The sequence below is a fragment of the Neofelis nebulosa genome, chromosome 5 (assembly GCF_028018385.1).
Source record: "Neofelis nebulosa isolate mNeoNeb1 chromosome 5, mNeoNeb1.pri, whole genome shotgun sequence".
Lineage (NCBI taxonomy): Eukaryota > Metazoa > Chordata > Mammalia > Carnivora > Felidae > Neofelis > Neofelis nebulosa.
In genome coordinates this window covers 52240642-52263482 of record NC_080786.1, presented here as the reverse complement: position 1 = coordinate 52263482, position 22841 = coordinate 52240642, and positions in this window count along the sequence as shown.

Genomic DNA, 22841 nt, shown 5'->3' with positions numbered 1-22841 from the left:
TTCCTGGCGAGTCCGGGCCGCGTCCCTCGGGCCCAGCCTCCCACGCACGCTCAGGCTGGGCCCGTTTTCCACCCACGCCGCGGCTCAAACTCTCAGGCAGGCGCCTGGGTGTGTGAACGCGAAGTTCCAAACTCAGGGTTTCCAGAGCCTCTTTGAGAAGGCGCCCGAAGTCTTCGCTTTAAACTCAGATGAGGCCCAACATGCACGTTGTTTTGGTAGAAATTCGATAATCCTAATAAATAATAAACATTTTGCCACTCCCTCCCCCGCCACCCCCCAGATCTTTCACACCAAGGTGTGCAAAAGCTTCCCAGGCTACAAAATCCCTGATTGGGGAAAACTCAGTTAAGAGAGATTATTCAAGATATCATTAGTGTTGAGGAATTTAGGATACAAGAGGGTCGGTAAAATCGGAGGCCTTTGCTTGAAGCTTGAAATGATAAATATCTAGTTTGAGTTTTTCCCCAGACTTCTAACTTTGTAGATCTTCAGATGGTAATACTTTAGTATAATGCAATGCTCAAATTTCGGAACTATTTTGATTTCTGAAAAATGCCTTTTTGGCTTCAGTGACATGGATCGTGTTATTTTTTCACAAATCGGTTTACATCATAAATTGCAAACATTTGCAATAAGATCTCAAGATTGTTTATTCTGTGTAACCTCAAGCACTTGACTATGTTAAACACCAGCACAGAAAGTCTGTGAAATCAGTTTAATGTGTGTGCAAGAATTAAAGGATCACTCCTTTGCATCACATAAACAAAGCATTTAAGATTGTTTTGATTGTCAGTCTCCCAATTTTTAGTCTTACAATCGACACTAATTTTAGAGACATTCTGTGTGAAAATAATTACTAAAGTTATATCCTGCTTTAATTAGATGTTTCTGGGCAGAAGGAAATGGTATTCTACGTTGGGAAGTAGGTGATTGTTTGTAACGTTACATTATTTTAAATTATTTTAGTTCAAATGTAAATAAAGTTGTGCTAAATTTCATTGGGGGGGGGGAGTCTGAAATGGTTTCTTGAAGTGCCATTACAACAGTCAGTCAGAGTGCATTAAAGGAACATCACAAACCCAGAAATAATAAATATGTCATTATAATGAGAGTGTTAACTTATGGATAATTTATTCAAGGTAGTTTTTACATTTCACATGGAATCTCTTATTATGACCTGCCTGAGTACTGTGATGCTTGTTCTTCAAAATCTAATTTATATAGGCTCAGAATATACATAATTCATAACTCCTGTTGATATATGTATACACACCCCGAATTTCAAACCTTTACAATATGTTTGCATGTTTACTAGCATGTTTTCAAGCTGACTGAGAGAAAAACATAAAAAGTGTTAAACGTCATATTACGGCAAGTGCTTGTCCTACGTGTGTTGAAAAAGTAATTGAGAATTAAAAATTAAAAAGGATTAGAGAATTTTCAAACTCAGATATAGAGTGAACACTGAAATGTTTCAGACAGGGAACATTCCTGTATAAGAAATATGGAAATCTCCAAGAAAGACTTACAGATGTGAGCTCATAACACTTCTGATGCCTAGGCAATCCTTTCATGTCTTTAATTCATAGAACAAAAAATCCTCTAGTCTTGGGATATTTTGTTTTGGGTATTTTATGTGTCAGTCAAGGTAACCATCGCATATGCCTTCAGTACAGGAAAATTTAGTATAGTACTTACATGGAGTTCTATTGGCATGAAGAAAGGTTTTAGAATATAATCAAATAAATCACATAGGGAGGAGTAAACACACATTTCCCCACCTTGTTGAACCACCACTCACATGTCCTGAGCAAGGAGCTTTGTAGATTCTTATTCAGGCAGAATAGTGCAGAATAAATTAAGGGCACAGACTCTGGAGCCAGACTTTCTGGATTTAAACCTCACTGCTGCCATTTAGCCATTTTGTTTGTGAGTTTGGATAAATTAATCTCTCTGTGCCTCAGTGTCCTCATCTGTAAAATGGGAATAAAAGTAGCATCTCTTTCATGGGGTGCTAGGAATATTAGATGAGTTAGTATTTGTAAAGCCCTATGAACAGTCCCTTGCACATGTATATATAAGCAATATGTGATATTTATCTTAATAAAAATATCAATAGGCATTAATTCTTGTAATAAAGTCTTAGAAGAAAAAAATAAAGTGGAGCAAGACAAGGAATGAATACTTTTCTGTTGTGGGCCAGGGGAAAACATTACCTATTCGTTTTGATTCTAGGTAATTGGTTAGTCTCTCTCTATCCAGCCTCATCTGGAAGATGTAGCAAATGTCACAGTGTACTTAGGGGTCTCACCCATAAGAGCAATTTATAGCTGGCACCGTGCTGTATACATGACAGATAGAATTGTTAATCTGCCATGTACAGCTCATAAGGTGAAATATAAGGCATGACACTTGCCCTCAAGGGGCTTACCATCTAGGGGGACGCAGTTTATAAATACATATGATAGTGCTAGGAAACATGTGCTAAATGTACTTGCTTAAAGGCATTCAGACACATTATATGCATCTGAATGGCCCACAACACATGTGGGGCCTGTTGTCCTGTTGTTAGAAACAGAGTTTTTCTTGGATATGAGTAGCCTTATAAAGGAATGGTGGAGCGACACCCAGAGGTTAAGAAACACACTCCGTTAGAATTAAATGCATACCATGTGTAACTGTGATTTGTGTTCCACAGGACCATCTGCATTTTCTTAGGCTGTTCAAGTTTGCAGACAATTAGCAGTAAAATGCCAAAAGACTAAAAGGCTGCTGACCAACAATCTTTAATACCAGTTTGAAAACACATACAATGCAAAGGAAGGAATGTTGAATCATTGTTACAAGGATTGTAACTGTAAAATGGACAATTGAGTCCTCGTAGCAGATTAAAAGAAGACAGACTTCTTTCCAATGCCTAAATTTAGATACATCACTTATACTTGCCTCATATTTTATATAATATCTATTAAGAGCTCAGAACACTTTTTACACATCTTCAGTGTAATGACAGAGTCAGTGTGGTGTGGTATATGACTAATCTTTACAGGCAGACTTCCCTGAGTTCAAATCTCAATTTTATCACCAATTAATTAGATGTGAAGTTTCAGATAATTTCTGAGGTTCCTATAACCTGTGTCCTGTACCACACACCCTGCAGGTTGTGAGGATCAAATAAAATAAGATGGGTAAAGTAACTGGAAGACAGTAGGTTTCTACAAATGTACTTCTCCTCTATACTTCCGTTATCTGCCTTTCAAATGATTATAACATAGAGAAGATTTGGAATTTGCCTCTCTGTGCTTAGAAACTGTTTTGGAAAATACTGGGAGGTGGTGGGCATGTTTATCGCAATTCCTCGATATGAATGGATATTGAGTATGTGTGTATATATTGTGTGGCCTGGAGTTTAAAATGAAACTTTATTTCAAATCTTGCAAAACTTTTTTAGATAGGATTTTTGAAGGACTATAACTTTAGATCTGCCCTTTTGTATAGCATGGAAAAAGTTCTTTCTCCCTGACAACTCAAGGGCGTTCCTAATACAGAGATTACCCAGATTCTCTGACCTTCGGTCCTTTATATTCCGGAATGTCAGCACACAAATCGAGACCTGGCATTAACTCTCTAGTCACTTTGATATTAGATTGATTGTTCTTCCGTTTGCTTACTTATTGAGCACATTTTTTATGCTTCCGTGCTAAGGAAGAAGAAAATAAACTACCCTTAAAAATTATTTGAAAAGTCTATCAACCTATTCAAATTTTCAGTACTTACGCTACATTGTGTTTTCTATTACATTTATTGGCATCAGTGGTTTAAAATGTAATTACCTGTCTTGGGGTCAATGTATTTATTTACTGAAATTCTCACTTGTCGGCAGTTGTGTTTCTTTTAAGGCTTCAATAGTTTCCCTTAAAACTTAATCTTGCCCGATGCTCATTTAAAAGGGCCCAGGACCTTCTCTGGGGGAGTTTTAGGTCTAAACCTAAAACTAAGAAGTCCAAAACTTCTTAGGCATGTGAAATTAGGTGGAACTAGCCATCAAAGGAAGTCTTGGAAAGAGAGACTGGTCCTGGTCCTCCAATTGCCCAGGGAATAATAGGGAAGTGTGATAGCCAGGAAAAAAAACCAAACCCCCCCCCCAAAAAAAAAAACCCTCCAAAATGTCCACATTCTAGTCCCTGTAACATGTAAATATGTTAGGTTATATGGCTAAGGGAAGTTAAGGTTCCAGTGGAATTAAGGTTGCTAATCAGCTGACTTTAAAATAGGAGATTATCCTGGGTCGCTCCTGGATGGCTCAATTAAACCTCCAACACCAGCTCAGGTAGTGATCTCTCGCCTGGTGAGTTTGAGCCCTGAGTCTGGCTCTGTGCTGACAGCTCAGAGCCTGGAGTCTGCTTCGGATTCTGTGTCTCTGTCTCTCTCTGCCCTTCTCCCACTCATGCTCTTTCTCTCAAAAATAAATAAACATTAAAAACATATTTTAAAATAAAATAAATAAAATAGGGAGATCATCCTGGACTATTCAAGTGGGCCCATTGTAATTCAAAGAGTTTTTAGAAGTGGAAGTGGGAGGCCAGAGCAGAGACTCAGAGATGGGACTAAGGAAGAATGGTGAGAGATGCAATGTTGCTGTTTTTGAAGATGGAGGAGGCAAGGAATGCAGGTAGCCTCTAGAAGTTGGGAAAGGCAAGAAAAGGAATTTGCTGCAGAGCAAATGCAGCCCTGTAAACATCTTGATTTTAGGCCAGTGAAATCTGCTTTGGGCTTCTAACCTATAGAACTGTTAAGATAACCAGTTTGTGTTGTCTTTTTTTTTTTTAATGTTTATTAATTTTTTTGAGAGAGAGAGAGAGAGAGAGAGAGAGATAGCACAAGTGGGGGAGGGGCAGAAAGAGACACACACAGAATCCAAAGCAGGCTCCAGATGGTGAGCTGTCCTCACGGAGCCAAACGTGGGGCTCGAACCCACGAACCTTGGGATCATGACCTGAGCGGAAGTCAGACACTTAACCAACTGAGCCACCTAGGCGCCTAAGTTTGTGTAGTCTTAAGCCATTAAGTTTGTGGAAATGTATTCTTAAGTTATAGGAAGCAAATACAGGAGCTGCTTGTATGTATAAGAGCCTCTGGTCAAGTTTTAATGGTGGAGGCCTTTTGAACTCCATAGCAAGAGTCCCCCAAAGCTCAGGGCTGGGATGCTTTGCCATACCCTAGAGTATGCTCTCACTGAGGCACACAGATCTTCATATGCCATCCAGCAGACTCCCCCTCTAGAGGCAGTCTGCAAAATTGTGTATTCTGTATGAAAAGTTAGTCAGCAATGAAAATCTTTGCCTTGCTTTATTCTCCTTCATCATCTTCTGTTTGTTATATATATATATATATATATATATATATATATATATATATATATATATATAGTATTCAATGTAGAGAAAGGAACTACTAGTTTCAAGCTCTGAAGTTGTTTGCTAATGCACTGAAAGGGAACAGCCTGAGCAATTTGAGCTTGTCTGTCAAGTTGGTCAAGGTGGAGAGTAATGTGGTCTGGGGTTCCCAGAGCCCATTGGACCTTTGACCTTTTCTGTTGAGACTATTGATCTGGGTTAATAGTCAGCACCCGTTGTGCTGTTGGAGGAGTTGTGTGCCTGTGTGTGTGATTTCTCATTGAGTACAAATGAGGCTGTGACTAACTCAGAGGGTAATTGGTCCTTTTTGTAGTTTTCCAAAATCAGGGCGAAGAATTAGAGTAGATGGGTCCTGACAGGCTGGGGGAGAGTCATTTCTGGAATGTGTACAGTGTTATCAGTGACAAAGCAGTGGATCTGGGCACAGAACTGATTCTATCTTTCATGCCGTGAATGATCCTCACCAGAGAGCTGTCCGTGGAATCAAGCCGGGTCAGACATTGCTGGATAACATGATAGCTTCTGAGGCTAGTGGAGCAATGAAGTGGGTTCAGTCTTGTTCCATTTACTCTACCTGCTGCGTGCCCCACCACCCTCATATTTTTCATCCAATCTCTTTGGGTACAGAATGAGATACACAGCAGGTAAGTATGCTGAATAAATAAAGAAGCTTGGTTATACTCTTTGACTGACTGAAATGGAGGCTACAGAACAGGGAGAAAATTCTCCCAAGTAGTGTCAATTCCTATGATTGTGTCCTCACTAGCTCTTCACTGCTTGGGGGAGAAGTTTTCTTTCTCTACTCACTCTATGGGAAACATTCATGTTTTTATCCTGAGCAACTTCTCACCTCTTCCAGCTCGTCCTTCTATTCTCCTCCTCTCTTCCAAATTATTCATTCTAGAAGTCTAGCCACACATAACTCATTTATTTATTCAGTCAACAGATACTTAATAAAAACCTACTATGTGCCTTGGACTCTTTCCCCCTTTCTACGTTCACTTGTCAGACTGACTTTTTCTGATTTCCCCTCAGAGTCTGACATCGTTGAAGGTAATTGAAAGGGAGAGAAGGGTATGGTTGACATAGGATGGGGATGGGATGGAGGGCAAGTTGTAAGTGCTAGAAAGACTAAAGAAAAAGAGGTAAGTTGGCTAAACTTAGGAGACCTTTACTCACCAAACCCTGTGATATCCATTTATCATATGTTTTAACAGCTGCTTTAGTGAAGAATAAGCCTTGGAATAATTTGGGATGCTTCTGTTTGCTTCACAGAAAGTATTAGTTTCTCATGTCCCAGTAAAACTTTTAAAAATAGGAAACTACCTACCTACCTACCTGCATAACTAACAATACCTCCTTAAACATTCTTTCAAATCTTAATGAGAAAAGCCCAATTACAGTCAAAGTTCAAAGTGTTCAATAAATATTTGAGCATCTAGTGTGGGCCTGGCACTGATAGTTAAAGGGAGGTAGAGAGGAAGATACAGATGGTCAGGGGAGGTGGGGCATCTTGGTACTATCTGTTGAGCTGGGAGGAGAGAAGTATGCTTTTGCACGAGGAAGCTGGCAGCACCTGGTGTCAGGGCACGTCCTCCTGGGGTGTGCGTTCAGGAAATGCACAGGCTGAGACTTAAATTTCCTTCTTAAAAAGACAATACTTGGCGGTACTCCATATGTAGTATATAATACATGTTAGGAGAAATGTTTACCTTCTTTAATTTATTCACAGCTTTCCCCCCCCTCCTTTTCTTTTTCTTCTTTTCCTCCTTCTGATTTTCTTTTGTGGCTTATACAAGTTGTTTACTGATGCCCTTCTAATATGTCCAAATTAGGTATTTTGTCTCCATTTACCTCCTCTGAATTGTCCCTTCTTCATATGTGTGGCTACAAATTGTATACCTTTACCTTCCTGTACTTGCTTTTTATTCTTCTCTGTTAAGATTCACTCATATTGTTGCAGGTCACCGTAATTCATTTGACTGCTGTGTAATATTCCATTGAGTTTGTACACAATGTATGCATCTGATTTTACACTGTTGGGCATTTGGGTTATTTCTAGGTTTATACAGAATGCGCTTAAAGTCATGAGTCTGGATGTAATCACCAAAAACCAAGTAAAAAGAAGAGAATCAAAGATTGAGCCCTAGAGTCCTCCATTATTAAGAGGCTGGAGAGAAGAGTAGAAATTAGCAAGTGGAGACTGAGGATAAACTCCCAACAAGGTAGGAAGAAAACCAAGAAAGCCCAGTGTCTTAGAAGCCCAGTGCAAAAAGTGTATCAGTGGAGAGGGAGTGAGACTGAGAATTGATGGTTATACAGGTCAATGGTGACCTTGATAAGGCAGTTTGGACAGAGTGGTGGAGACCAAGGTCTGATTAGAGAGGGATGCAAAAACTCTCTACCTGTTCCCTGAGATTCTAGCCTCACTCTTCTCACAACCATTTGTCATATCATGGCCCCTAATCATGGTGAGCGGAGCTTAATCAAGATCAGATCATGTGACTCCCTAACTTATTTTTCGGGAGCTCCAAACTGCCTAGAGAATTCAATTTAGATTCTTGACTATGACATTTAATCTAACCTTTTACTGTTTTTTTCTGCCTCTTCTGAGGCTGCTTCACCACCTACCCTGTGCTCTCACTGGGCTTCCACTGATTCCTGCATATTGTGCTGGTGTCCAACTTGGGTTTCTGCTAGAACATCCCTCTCCAGATCCACTTTGTACTCTCATAGAATTTTGAGCATATAACTACCAGAGTTTCGTGTAGTGTAATTATTTATGTGATTGTGAGGCTAGCATCTCAGGGAACAGGTAGAGAGTTTTTGCATCCCTCTCTAACCAGGCCTTGGTCTCCACCACTCTGTCCAATTTGAATGTGAGTGCCTTGAGGGCACGAATTGTTACTTTTTGTAGCTTCTCCAGAGTCATACAGTAAGGTGACAGACATATAGCAGATTAAGTGTTGGTAGAATGAACAAGCCTGTGGAAAAATATGTCTATGGTATATTCTTTCAGATAATTTTACTGGAGACAAATGTTAGTTCTCTGAGGGTGGTTTTAATTTTTGGAACTAGCCAAAGGCTGTTTGGCGTTAAATTTGATGATAAAGGTGGGGAATATAAATTTTTATTACAAATGAAAGGTAGGAAAAATTAAGCATGACTGTTTTGTGATGACACCTTTTCTTACATGGCTCATAGGGCAGTGAAGTTTACCGGCACTGATTTGCTTAAGGCAGTTTCAAAGGTGAATTCCCGAAAACATTTTGAACAGTGACAATATTGCTGGACTGAGTGTTTGGTTTCTCAGGGTGACAACTTTGAAGGACAAGATTTACTTGGATCTGGAAGTTCTGGTATCGATGTTAAAAAAATCAGTATCATCCTCTGATAGTCACATCTTACTTCCCGGAGTGAATTTTTACATGCTGAAGTTCACATTATCTCCTGAGTATTGAAATATTTTCTTTATAACTTTATTATTTTCAGTTCTCTCTTTTGTAAGCATTGTCTTTCAATGCAGCAGCAGCACTTGAAAATTCTATTAAAGTTGTTTATTTAAAAAAAAAACTGTTCATAAGAGCATTAACTAAGACCAGATTTAACACCAATTCCAGTGGCTGATCCCTACCCCAAATGGATATATGGCCATTTGTTATGATCTTTTGTTTACTGATTTTCAAGCAGTTTTCAATCTGTGTGACACTGATCAGATCCAAGCCAATTTGGACTAATTTTTCAAGTCACTTTTCATGAAACAGTGCATCAAATGCTTTACAAAGTCCAAATGTGTAACATCTGCTCTCCTTTTCCTGATAATTTTACAGTTCTCTCAAGAAGTCAACTGCTTTATCAAGCACGGAATGTGTTTTATAAGTCTCCATTATTATTGTCCATGATTCTGTCACCTTTTAGAATTTCCTTTCTCAACTTTTGTTTGCCAAGTCTTGATATAATACTTATTAGTTAGGCATCTGATACAATTATTCTTCCAGTAGTAACACTTTGTGACCCTAGGTTCACTTGGATTAGATCTATATATAATCTTTTCAGTTGTTATGATTTAAAAGATGCAAGCAATAAAATCTGTGTTAGTCATTTTTGTTCATATCCTGGGAGAGATGTTATTCAGACTTGATGATTGGTATATGTTTTGAGGTTTGAAGTATTCACTTACCTGCTCTTTGTCATTAGCTGTTTGGGTTTTTTTTTTTTTTTCCTAGGTGCATTTTAAAGTTCCCCATCTTTACCATATGGTAAATGGATATTATGCTTGCAACAGCATGCCTTACAGAACAGGGAAGTGTCTGTGCATGTACACTAAGTCGACTCGTGCAGCCTTTGGATAAAGATTGAAGTTTTTGATGCTTCCATCATCTTATTGATGTAGGTGAGCGGAGCTTAATAACATTTGCTTTTAAGGGTTTGGGGGTAATTGCTATGTACATAAACTGAGAAAAGTTTGCTTTATAATTAGTTTTTGAATCACATTCAAGAAGATTCCATGTAAATAATGCATTTTTTATGAGTTAGGCCCTGAGGTCATTGTGTTTACTGATAGAGTTCAGTTAATTGAATAAATATGAAGATCTTGTATTGAGCACCCTTGTGTTGGTTAAAATGTAATGTTACAGATATCTTATTAACTTTTACACATAAGTTACTGAATTAATAAACTGTATGAGAATATAACGAACATATTTGATAGAATCACATAAATGAAAACATTGGTTACGATTTATCAAGGATTACTCAAGTATTAATTAACTGACAGCTAGAACACTGCTTTTGACATTCTCAAATTTCCTTTGGTTAATCTTATATACATTATAGATTAGTCAGTTTCTCCCTCTTTATATAAAATATTTAGCTTTTGAAGTGTTTTGACATATGGTAAACTTCAATAAGAAGGCAGACTTTTTCAGTTTTGAGAAATGTAAATATATCATTCTGTAAGAAATTCCAAAATGTTGGCTATGGGACAATGGAAACCACATGTAGTTTTCTCCAAATCTCAATATACAAGTAACTGCTTTCAACACATCTTTTCTGTCTCCAGTTTTAATATTAACTACTTGATTAAATGTTAAACAGAGCAAAGGCCATTCTTGTCAGGCGTCACTAATATTCATATTTTTTCCAGAGGATGGAAAACATTTATTTTTGAATATTTACCACTCTTTTGTTGCTCAGTGATGACTGGTATTGGGAATACTGCTTCTTTATAATTTGAAATTCTGTAGTTGGAGATTCACTGGCTGAATAAAAGCTATGATGTTTTGTTTTTAATTACTAAATAGAAATTTTACATTTTTTCCTGTTAGATCCACAATGTAGAATATTAATTTTGGAAATACATTCAAAACTACTTATTCTCAAATCAAGGTTAGAATTTTCTGTTTTAAATGTTATATTTATAGATATTATAAATATTCTATTCATAAAATTATAACAATTGTCTTGTATTTCTATAAATAAAAGAAATTACCAACATCTTATTTTTCTTTAAATCTTTTTAGAAGATTTATTTATTTATTTTATTTTATTTTATTTATTTATTTATAAGTAATCTCTACACCCAAAGTGGGGCTCAAACTTACAACTCCAAGATCAAGAGTCACCTGCTTTTCTGACTGAGCTAGCCAGGCACCCCAGAAACCAACATTTAAAATGGAAGTGGAAAGAGGGTGCCTGTGTGGCTCAGTCGGTTGAGTGCCCAGCTTCAGGTCAGGTCATGAATTCATGAGTTTGAGCCCCACATCAGGCTCTCTGCTGTCAGTGCAGAGCCTGCTTCAGATCCTCTGTCCCTCTCTCTCTCAAAAATAAATAAACATTAAAAAAAAAAAGTAAGATATATATATATATATATATTGCTTATACATTTCTAAATTTAAATTTTAATTTCACCTAAAAGGTAAATCTGAATCTAGAAAGCTTTTTCTAAGGGTAAATGATTTAAAGTTAGGAGGACATAGTTTATAAATGAATGTATATGCCTTTGGAATCAAGGATTCCAAGAAATGGTATTATGCCAGAGGTCAAACAGAGAGACTCAGAGAGTAAACATGTTTAAGATTTGCTTTCTTTGTATAAATATTTAAAATGATGCATCAATATATATCAAAGAAGAGTGCATTATTCTTTGTGTACAAGTAAAATCAAAAGTTTGCATTTTGGGGTGCCTGTGTGGCTCAGTCGGTTAAGCGTCCGACTTCGGCTCAGGTCACGATCTCACACTCTGTGAGCTCGAGCCCCGCGTCGGGCTCTGGGCTGATGGCTCAGAGCCTGGAGCCTGCTTCTGATTCTATGTCTCCCTCTCTCTCTGCCCCTCCCCCATTCATGCTCTGTCTCTCTCTGTCTCAAAAATAAATAAAAACGTTAAAAAAAATTTAAAAAAAAAGTTTGCATTTTGCTTTTTATAAAAATATGATGATTTTTTTTCTCAAGATGCCAATCCTACACATGAAATTTTTTTTAATAATCAGTTTTTTGGGGCACCTGGATGGCTCAGTTGGTTAAGCATCTGACTCTTGATTTCGGCTCAGCTCATGATCTCATTGTTCGTGGGTTCAAAACCTGCATAGGGGTACGAGGTGATAGTGCAGAGCCTGCTTGGGATTCCCTCTCTTTGCCCTGTTTACTCTCTCTCTCTCAAAATAAATTTTTAAAAGTCAATTTTTTTTTGTAGTTCCAAGTTTCTCAATTTATACCAATATCTTTCTGTTGCTCTGTTGTTATTTACAGATATATATGTATTGTTTAAAATTTTTCTATTTCTACTAAATTTATGAATCATTGGCAATGACATAGAAATACTATTAAATCAATACATTTCCTTGTAACATATGACTTATATTTCTGAAGTTTTAGAATTGTTTCCTTATTAATTATGAGGTAACTCACTTTATTTTTTAATTTTTAAAAAAATTTTGTGGCTTAGGCCTGGCTGGGAGAGCGCAAGATCACCATATTGATTGAGCTAAGCACTTTAAAAGAGAGATTATACAAACATTGTGAAGAGATGTGGTCAAAAGAGAAGGTCGAATATGGGGTAAGAGCTTTCTGACTTTTAAAGAGAAAATAAGTAAAAATTTGTGTCACCAAAATGTTTGCATCTTTATAATATAAAACATGGGCAACCTTAAGATAAAACACTATTTGAGTTTATGCATTTTTTAAACACCAACAGATTCTTTATAGGCCATGGATAAGCAATGACTCCATTCTAAGTATTTCACCAGGCAAATTCATTCACTCTGGATTATTCTCAATCGAAAAGTTTTTCTAAGATTCAGACTAAATGTATCCTCTTTTTGACATTAGTCTATTGCTATTTATATCGATACTCTCATATATCATGAGTAATTTGTTTCTTTCTTATGTTCTTATTGCTTTCACCAATTTGTCCATGGTGGAGAGAGAGGATAGGATTGTAGTTTGAAATGAGGACGGCATTTTTGTATTTTGACCAGAATAATCTGGAACTTTTTGCCTTCATGCTTTTCAAAGTATATATTTTGTCAAGGTGTCAGGTCCAGTCACATCAATGAGGAAAGCAGCTTGTAAGTGATCGAAACTTTACTCTCATGAGGTGTTTTGAAATATGAATGTTGCTGCAAAGAGTTAGGTGGTATGTGTTTTAGAAGACTCAAGGTGTTGATCAAGTCTAAGGAATACATTTTCGGGCGCCTGGGTGGTGCAGTCGGTTAAGCATCTGACTTCAGCTCAGGTCACGATCTCATGGTTCATCAGCTCGAGTCCTGCATCAGATGAGTCCCACTTTCTCTCTCTCTCTCTCTCTCTCTCTCTCTCCCTCTCTCTCTGCCCCTCACTCATTTGTGCTCTCTCTCTCTCTCTCTCAAAAAAAACCACCACCGTATATTTTAGGCTTCCTTGTACCTTTCAAAAAAATAGACTCGTATACATTATTGCCATATAGATCTTTGTATTATTAATTTGTTTTATATATTGAAAAATTCCTGGTTATTTCATTTTAAACTAGTAACTTTGAGGATAATTATTCTTTCTGTCCTAGGTAAGATAGGTATTTGAATTGACTGATTGAAATAAAAAGAAACAAAATCTTCCTGTTCTTTCTCTGTAGTTTTTTAATTTCTTTTATTATGTCTAGTGGTTGTTGTAAATACAAACTGTCAATTTACTTTTGTACCCTCAGAGGGTAGGGACAGGAAAAATGAGGTCCTTTCTTTTCTCTGTGCACCTCATTTAACTTAATAGTTAATCTTTGAGTGAAAATCTGACTGGAGCAGTATTTCTTAATTTGCAATTTAGGACCTCTGGGGCTTCACATGAAGCCAGGACAAGGTGGAAGCTGTGTTCACTATATGCCATTCTTACTCTCCCCTATGTGCGCCTGCTTAGGTCACCTGCGCAGGTATAAGAATAGAAGAGGCCGATGGGTAGAGGGCAATACACAAAAAGATAACTTCACACTTCTGTTTGGAAAATAATGGAAACATTTGTAAGCTGAAACTGCAGTTATCTGTTTATAAAGGACAGAGTGTGGTACCATGCACTTTTGTAGATTTAGGAAATAACATTTATTACTTTTGCATGTTGACCTCAAGATTTTCTCTGTGGTATGCAATACTAAAGTGGAGTAAATGTACAAGTCAAAGTGTTTTATTTCCATTTTAATCAAGTCTCTTGAGTTAAAGTGTGTAAATTAGTACCCAATTACCTATTTTGTATGCCTGTGGTATTTCCATGTTCTACTAATATGGTAATGAATCAGAATATTGATTACATTGTTTTAAATCTCTGAAAGAATTGAATGCCTTTGTCAGAGACTTAAATTGTAAAGAAAATTTGAAAACACAGAGTGTGCACACAAACTGATTTTTTTCTCATGATAATAGTAATAAACTTTTTTGTTTTTATAAAAACAGTACATGTTCACTGTAGAAAAACTCACAACCTATTATCTAGAGAAACCACAGTTAACATTTAAGTAGATATACTTCTTGTCTCTTTTTTCTATACCTATATACATACATTTTCCCCTATTGAGACCATGCAATTCATCAGGTAGTTTGTGCAATAAAGATAGCTTTAATAGTTTTATAAAAATGAAACAAGAGCATTGTAAAAAATTCCAACAGTACAGAAAAGAAGAAAGTAAAAAAAAAAAAAGTCATTTGGGATCTTACCATCTAGAATCACCAGCCTAAATGAGATATGCCAAAAAATGGCCAGTTAATAATTTTAATAACATTATTCCAGATGCATGTCAATGCATAGATACTCATAAAATATTATGTATATATTGATAATTGAAAGTATACTTTTTTACTCAATAATATCATATGGACATAATTCTATGTCAAACAATATAGGTCTATTCCACAATTTTTGCTGACTGCATCATATTCTATTATTCTTTATTATAGAAACACTTTAATTAAAAATCTTATTGCTGGATACTTACAGGATCACCAATTTTTCTATTATAAAACATGCTGTAATAAATGTTCTTACAACTAAGTATTTGTGTACATCTTTGATTCATTTCATACGCCAAATCTCAGAAGCAGTGTTGTTGGATCAAAGGCTGTACTTGTTTATACCTTCTACCAGCCATGTATGAGGGAAGCTATTCCCTCGAAATCTTACCAACATTTAATATTAGAATTCAGGGGCGCCTGGGTGGCTCAGTGGGTTAAGCGTCCGACTTCAGCTCAGGTCACGATCTCGCGGTCTGTGAGTTCGAGCCCCGTGTCGGGCTCTGTGCTAACTGCTCAGAGCCTGGAGCCTGTTTCAGATTCTATGTCTCCCTCTCTCTGACCCTCCCCCATTCATGCTCTGTCTCTCTCTGTCTCAAAAATAAATAAACGTTAAAAAAAATTAAAAAAAATATTTCTAAAAAAAAGAATTCAATATATATTTCTTTATTTGAAAATGGATCTTATTTCTATTTTATTTTGTATTTCTTTGCCTTCTAGTGAGAATAAACGTTTCCAGAGTTTTTATTGGTTATCATTCTTCTGTTGTGAATTGCCTATTTGTATCATTTGCCAATTTTTAAATTCAGATATTCATCATTAGGTATTACATATGTAACTCCTTTTTGTGACACGTGTTTGGCATTTTTCTTCAGTAATTTGCATTATACCTTTCAGTTTTGTACACTCTCTTTTTCTGTGTGTATAAAAGTTAGAAAGCTTTAGGCAGTTAACTATATCAATGTTTTACTTCATGAGTTTTGGTGTTTTTAAAACCACACTACCCAAGGATTATGCCACCATGTATTAATATTTTCTCCTCATGATTTCATCACTTATTAATATGTTAAATGATTAATATATTTGGAGTTCATTTTCATGCACAGTGTGAGGTAAATCCAACTTAATATTTTCAACATCATTTACTGTATTGAATTTGTCATTTACTAAATTTTTTATTTTTTATTTTTGTTTTTGTATAAATGTATCATTCTCTTTTCCTTATGTTTTTCATCATTAGTGCAATAATTAATAAAAGTTTCCTACCTCAAGATTATATGTATGTGTGTATACACATACAGGTATATGTCTATCTTTTTAGTACATTTATGGTTCCATTTTTAACATTGAGTTCATTAGTTTATCCAACCTGAATAGTTTATTTAGGTGTACTGTGTGAAATAAAGAGTTAATTTAATTGCTCCCTCAATGGTTGGTCAGTTAAATCAATATAATTACCAGATAATTTACATTTTGCCATTGATTTTAAATCTCACCTTTGTCACATAACACATTCTCACAACAATTTGGGCATATTTCTGGATTTTCTATTCTATTCCATTTATCTTTCTGTTTATTCTTATACTAGTTCTATGCTTTAAAAATTATAATAGCTTTATACAGCTATTATATATATATGTATACATATATGTATATACATAATATAGAAAAGCTTAATACACTTAAAAATCTTACAGCTTTCCTTCAATGTTTTAGTTTGGGGTATAGATTAGTATTGCATTGTCCTTTTAAAAAAAGTTTTTATTTAATTCCAATTAGTTAACATACAGTGTAATTAGTTTCAGGTGTACAATTTAGTGATTCAACACTTCTGTACAACACCCAGTGCTTATCATGACAAGTGTACTCCTTAGTCCCCATCACCTATTTAACCTTTCCCTCCCCATTCTCCCCTCTGGTAACCATCAGTCTGTTCTCATAGTGAAGAGCCCGTTTCCTGGTTTGCCTTTCTCTCTCTTTTTTCCCCTTATACTCATCTGTTTTGTGTCTTAAATTCCACGTATAAGTGAAATCATATGGTATTTGTCTTTCTCTGCCTGACTTATTTTGCTTAGCATAATACTTTCTAACTCAAACACGTCTTTGCAAATGGCAAGATTTCATTCTTTTTTATGGCTAAGTAATATGCCATTGTATACATAAATCACATCTTCTTTGTCCATTCATCAGTTGATGGACATTTTGGCTGTTTCCATAGTTTGGCTATTATAGATAATGCTGCTAAAAACATTGGGGTGCATGTATCCATTTGAATTGGTGTTTTTGTATAGTATTTCCTTTAATTTACATTCCTCTGTAGTGATTTGGAGCATTTTTTTCATGCTTGCTGACCATTTGGATTTGCTTCTATGTGAATTTTTTACTTATCTCTTTTATCCATTTTTCTCTTCAGTTGTGTCTTCTTCCATAGCCTATAAATATTCATCCTTTATCTCTCATCTGTATTGCAAATAGCTTTGTAACTCTATTATCTATTGTTTATGATATCTTTTAGTATATGTGCCTTCAATTTTTAAAAATGTGTTTATGAGGGGTGCCTGGGTTGCTCAGTTGGTTAAGTGTCCAACTCTTGATTTCAGCTCAGGTCATGATCTCACAGTTCGTGAAATTGAGCCCCGTGTGTCTGGCTCAGCATTGATAGCTTGGAGCCTGCTTAAGATTCTCTTTCTTTCTCTCTCTCTCTCTGTCTCTGTCTCTGTCTCTCTCTCTCTGTGTCTCTCCCTCTCTCCCCCCTCCCTAGGCCCCGCCCCCCTTAAAAATGAATGAATGGACTTTAAAAAATGTATTTATGAGGTCTACCTTTTATTTTCTAACTTCTAAATTTCCTGTCTTAATTTAAAACGTCCTCTACTACTGGCTGTACCTAGTCTTCTACATGTTCTTACAATATATGTGTTATTTAAAATCTTACATTTAAGATTTAGCTCATATGAATTAATTTTTGTATGTGGTATATAATAAAAGTCTAGTTTTATTTCTTCAGATGATTAGCCCATTGTGTCAACATTATTTTCATGAATAGAAATATCACTTTTATTTTATTTTATTTTATTTTATTTTATTTATTTTATCTTATTTTTATTATTTTTTGAATTTAATGTTTATTTATTTTGAGAGAGAGAGAGAGACAGAACGTGAGCAGGGGAGGGGCAGAGAGAGAGGGAGACACAGAATCCAAAGCCAGCTTCAGGCTCTGAGCTGTCAGCACACAGCCCAATGAGGGGCTTGAACTCACGAGCCACAAGATCATGACCTGAACTGAAGTCAGAAGCTTAACCGACTGAGCCACCCAGGCGCCCCTTTATTTATTTTTTTAATGTTTATTTTTGAGAGAGAGAGAGACAGAGCATGAGAAGGGGAGGGGCAGAGAGAAAGGAGATACAGAATATGAAGCAGGCTCCAGGCTCCAAGCTGTCAGCACAGAGCCCAACACGGGACTCGAACTCACCAACCGCAAGATGATGAGTGAGATGAAGTCGGATGCTTACCTGACTGAGCTACCCAGGTGCCCGAAATATAACTTTTATTATATTTACATTTTTTTTACATATACTGAAATTAAATTCTGAATCTGTATTCTGTCCCATTGGTCAATTTGTCTACCTTATGTTGGTATAATACTATCCTATACGTAATACAATACAATATTTTGACAAAAAATGCAGTTATTTGAATACAATAGTGAATGGCATTCTCACACATGCAAGCATAAAGGTGAATGTAATACCTTTGAGTTCTCAGGGAAATAGACATTTGATAACAAAATTCAGGTAACAAAGAGATGAGGAAATAAATTAACAAATGGAAAGTCAGGTCACGAAAGAGTTCATTAAATGCATTAATGCATTAAAATAAAAAAAACTATAATCAAATAACTGTGAGAGATATGTTGCAAAACAATATGTAGGTAAATATGACTAATACTGACAATGTATAAAGAATGCAAATAAAATCAGTTGATGGCTATTTGGTGATTTGGCAATAAGTATAAAATGCAATTGACTCAGCAACTCTACTCATCCATATACCTGGAACAAGTAATTACAAGTTCAGTGTACAGAACTGTAGGTTCTGTGGGAATATGGTAAGTATGTAACAAGTAGATTTGACCAGGGCTAAGGAGTTAGAAAAAGCTTTTTGGAGAAAGTGACATTTTAACTGAAACATAAAGGATATTCAGGAGTTAGGGTGGAGGTGAGATAGTGGGTGGGGAATATTCTAGGTGGACAAATTATAAATATGAAGGCTCTTGGTGGGAGGGAAGGGGTGGGAAAGGCATTCCACATTCCACAAAGAGGGCAGAATGACTGGAGCATAGACAGCTGAGGTGAGGGTAGATGTGATAAAGAGCATAGATGAATCAGAACAGTAGGCAGGATCAGTCAGACCCTGAGGCCATGCTCAAGAGTTTGGTCATTATGCAAGGGACAGTGGAAAGTCATTGAAGATTTTACCCTGTTGGGGTACGGAGGTGTGGGGAGACTTCCTCAGATACATTGTGAAACATCATTCCAGCTACTGTGTGTTGAATAGACAGGAGCAGAACAAGAACAGATGGAGAGGCTACTGCAGGAGTCTGAGTGAGAGATGAAGTGTTGACAGTGGAGAAGGAGAGGATGAATGGAGTCTAGATGTTTAGGCATCAGTATAGATAAGATTTGCTAATAGATTGAGTGTAGGGAGTGAAGAAGATGGAAAAATCAAGGAAGATTCCTGATAGGGAACATGAATAGCTGTTTGGATAGTGCTGCTGTTTGCTAAGATAGGGAATCCATAACGAGAAGATAGGCAGGGAGATGATTCATTCACTTTGGTGCCTGTCGAGATCAAAATAGTAGGTGGCAGATATGACAGTAGGCACACAAGTTCATGATCTAGGCTGGAACTCAGAAGAGAAATCTGGGCTTGAGATAGAGGTTGGGGTTGGTGATGTACAGATGTAGCTGAAGTCATGGACGGCACGAGATTGCCTCTAAATCTAAGTCTAAAAAACAAAGCAAACAAACAAAGCAGAAAACAGACCCATAAATATGGAGAACAAGCTGATGGTTGCCAGAGGTGAGGGGGCTTGGGAAATGGGCAAAGTGGGCAAATGGGTGTAGGAGGTACAGGCTTGCACCTGTACCTTATGGAATAAATGAGTCCTGGGGATGAAAGGCACAGGATAGGGTATATAGTTAATGGTACTGTAATAATGTTTTACGGGGACAGATAGTAGCTATACTTGTGGTGAGCATAGCATAATGGACAGACTCGTTGAATTTCTATGATGTACACCTGAAACTAACATTGTATGTCAACTATATTTCAGTTAAAAAAAAAATAGAGTACTTCGTGCAGAGAGATGAGAATCTGGGGAAGTCCTGAGGAGCACCCACATTTCATGGTGGAGTAGAGCAGAAGGATCCCTGAAAATAAAACTGCAAAGGGAGGCCAAAAATGTAGAAAACCCAGTATTTTCTTGGCAAGTGAGGAAGAGTGTATCTTAAGGAGACAGTAGTGACCTGTGTCAATGATGCTAAAAGGACAAGTTCAGAGATAGGTCTATTGAATTTGATTATAAGAAGGCCTTTTATAAAATGTGGAAAGTCCACCTGGGGGAAAAGTAGAGACACAAATCCAGGCAGGAGTGGGTTGAAGGAAAATGAGAGGTGAAGATATAAAGTTGAGGTTAATTTCTTTAAGAAGTTCAACTGTGGGGGCACCTGGGTGGCTCAGTCGATTAAGTGTCCAACTCTTGATTTCAACTCAGGTCATGGTCTCATGGTTCATGAGTTCAAGCCCCATGTTGGGGCAAGCCCCTCCCCTGCTCGTGCTCCTTCTCTCTCTCTCTCTCTCTCAATAAATAAATAAACTTAAAAAAATTAAAAAATAAAATAAAGAATTTTGATTGTGAAGGAAAAAGCAAAAACCTGAGGCTATGTGGACCCTAGAAGGTTTTAAATTTTCATTATTTTTTTAACTTTAAAAAATTTATTTATTGATTTTTGATAGGATGGTGGGGGCAGAGAGAAAGAGAGAGAAAGGGAGAGAGGGAGAGAGAGAATCCCAAGCAGGGTCCACGCTGTTAGCTCAGAGCCCTGACCCAGGGCTCAAACCCATGAACCTGTAAGATCAAGACCCAAGCAGAAACCAAGAGTCAGATACTTAACTGACTGAGCCACCCAGGAGCCCCTTTATTTTTTACTCTTTAAAGATACTGATAGGAAGGCTTCAGTAAAGAGAGGTTAGAGATACAGGAGAGGGGATTCACTGTTAGCCATTTTTGTCAAGATTCTGGAGGAGGCTGGGCGAGGGGAGTCCTAGGGCACAGGGAGAGGGATGCTTGCTCAATGTTAAGAGGTCAGAAGGAGAAGTGCTGAGTGCACAAATAGGTAGGGATGTGGATGTGAAGGGTGTAGATGTGATGGATGAAGCTGTTCAGATAACCTCTACCTGCTAGGAGTGGGACGAAAGGAGATGCCGAGAGAAGGGGATGTCATGGGCCCTGGGAAAACCATTTGAGAAGCAGAAGAAGGCTTGCGTAGTTGTGGGGCATTGAAGAGCTGACCAGAAACTCAGCACTTGTCAGAGAGCCCATTCTTCTTTATGTTATAAGGCAAACTCCTGAGGTTTGGGTCTGCCTGTCATTTGAGTTATTTTAGGTAGAAGCCAGATGAGGGATATTTACAAACACTTGGTGTACAGAATATCCATCACATAAAAAACAAAGCAAAGCTATGAAGAGTAAACTGGTTCTATTCTTCCATGGTATAAGGTAAACGTCATATCCACTAAAAATCTGGAAAATCTGGATATATTCATATACTTCTTAAGTAAATGAAATATATAAAATTCACTTACGCAAATGGAATATCTTAGAGATTTTTCCCTATAGCATTACTGGGGAATTTGTTTTGAAAAGGGAAAAGAATATGGAGTTTGGAGTCAGGTAAACTTGTTTTAAATCCAGTTCTATTAATTACTAAAATGACCATGGGTAAGTCACCATCACTGTGCCTCAGTTTTCTCATTTTTTAAGTAAAAAGATCTGGGGTACCTAGGTGGCTCAGTTGATTAAGCATCTGACTCTTGATATCTGCTCAGGTCATGATTACATGGTCATGAGAACGAGCCTCATGTCAGGCTCTATGCTAAGTGTGGAGCCTGCTTGGGATTCTCTCTCTCTGCCCCTCCCCTGCTTGTGTGCATGCACATGCTCTCTCTCTCTCTCTCTCTCTCTCTCGCTCTCTCTCTCTCTTAAAATAAATAAATAAACTTAAAAAAATAGCTGAATGGCTTATTGGAAGATTGAGTGAAGTGATATATGGAAAATATCTAGAACAGTGTGTGGCACAAAGTTGGTGCTCAGAGAGGAATCTTTTTATTTGTTCTCGGTTTATAGGATTTATAAGAATGATTTACAGAGTTCCCATGAATGATCTCTTGTTTCCTGTTCAATTAACCTATACACATTTATGGAACACATGCTAGTTCTCAGGTACCTAGTCCTGTACTTGGGACCGTGGAAACAAAGTAGGATGAACCATGGTTGTTGCCCCAGAGCTCCTCACGCTGCACTTAAAATATGTTTTCATGTGACAGTTTTATAAACACACACTCCCAGAGTCTGTTAGTTGCTTAACTGAATGCTATATTTTAGCCCAGTGGCTAGCATGTAAGGGCCACTTAATATATCTTATTTTTCCTCTCCTCTTCTCCCAAAATAAGATACAGGCAATTCCAGCTTTGTGACCAATTGATATACAGAAATCTGATGTACAGATTCGGAATTACAAATAGCTTATGATAGGTGTGGAAAGAAACCATTTAAAGGCATGAGCTTCTTAGGAAAGCAGACCTCTGGGCACAGACTTCCAAGGTTCGTTGCCTGTTTCGCCCTAAATAGCATCCCTGACATGATCTGAAAGTTCTACATCTTTACGTGACCCTGACTGTGTTTCCTATGGTTTTGCCTAAGGGATGTCCTTTCCATTTCTGAAAGCTGAGTTTCTGACACTCATATCTGTTTTAGATTTCTTGAAGTTCCTTGGAACAATTTTTTTCTTCTTACTAAAATTCACAATTTTTTTTTTTCTTTTTTTTCAACGTTTTTTTTTTTTTTTTTTTTTTATTTATTTTTGGGACAGAGAGAGACAGAGCATGAACGGGGGAGGGG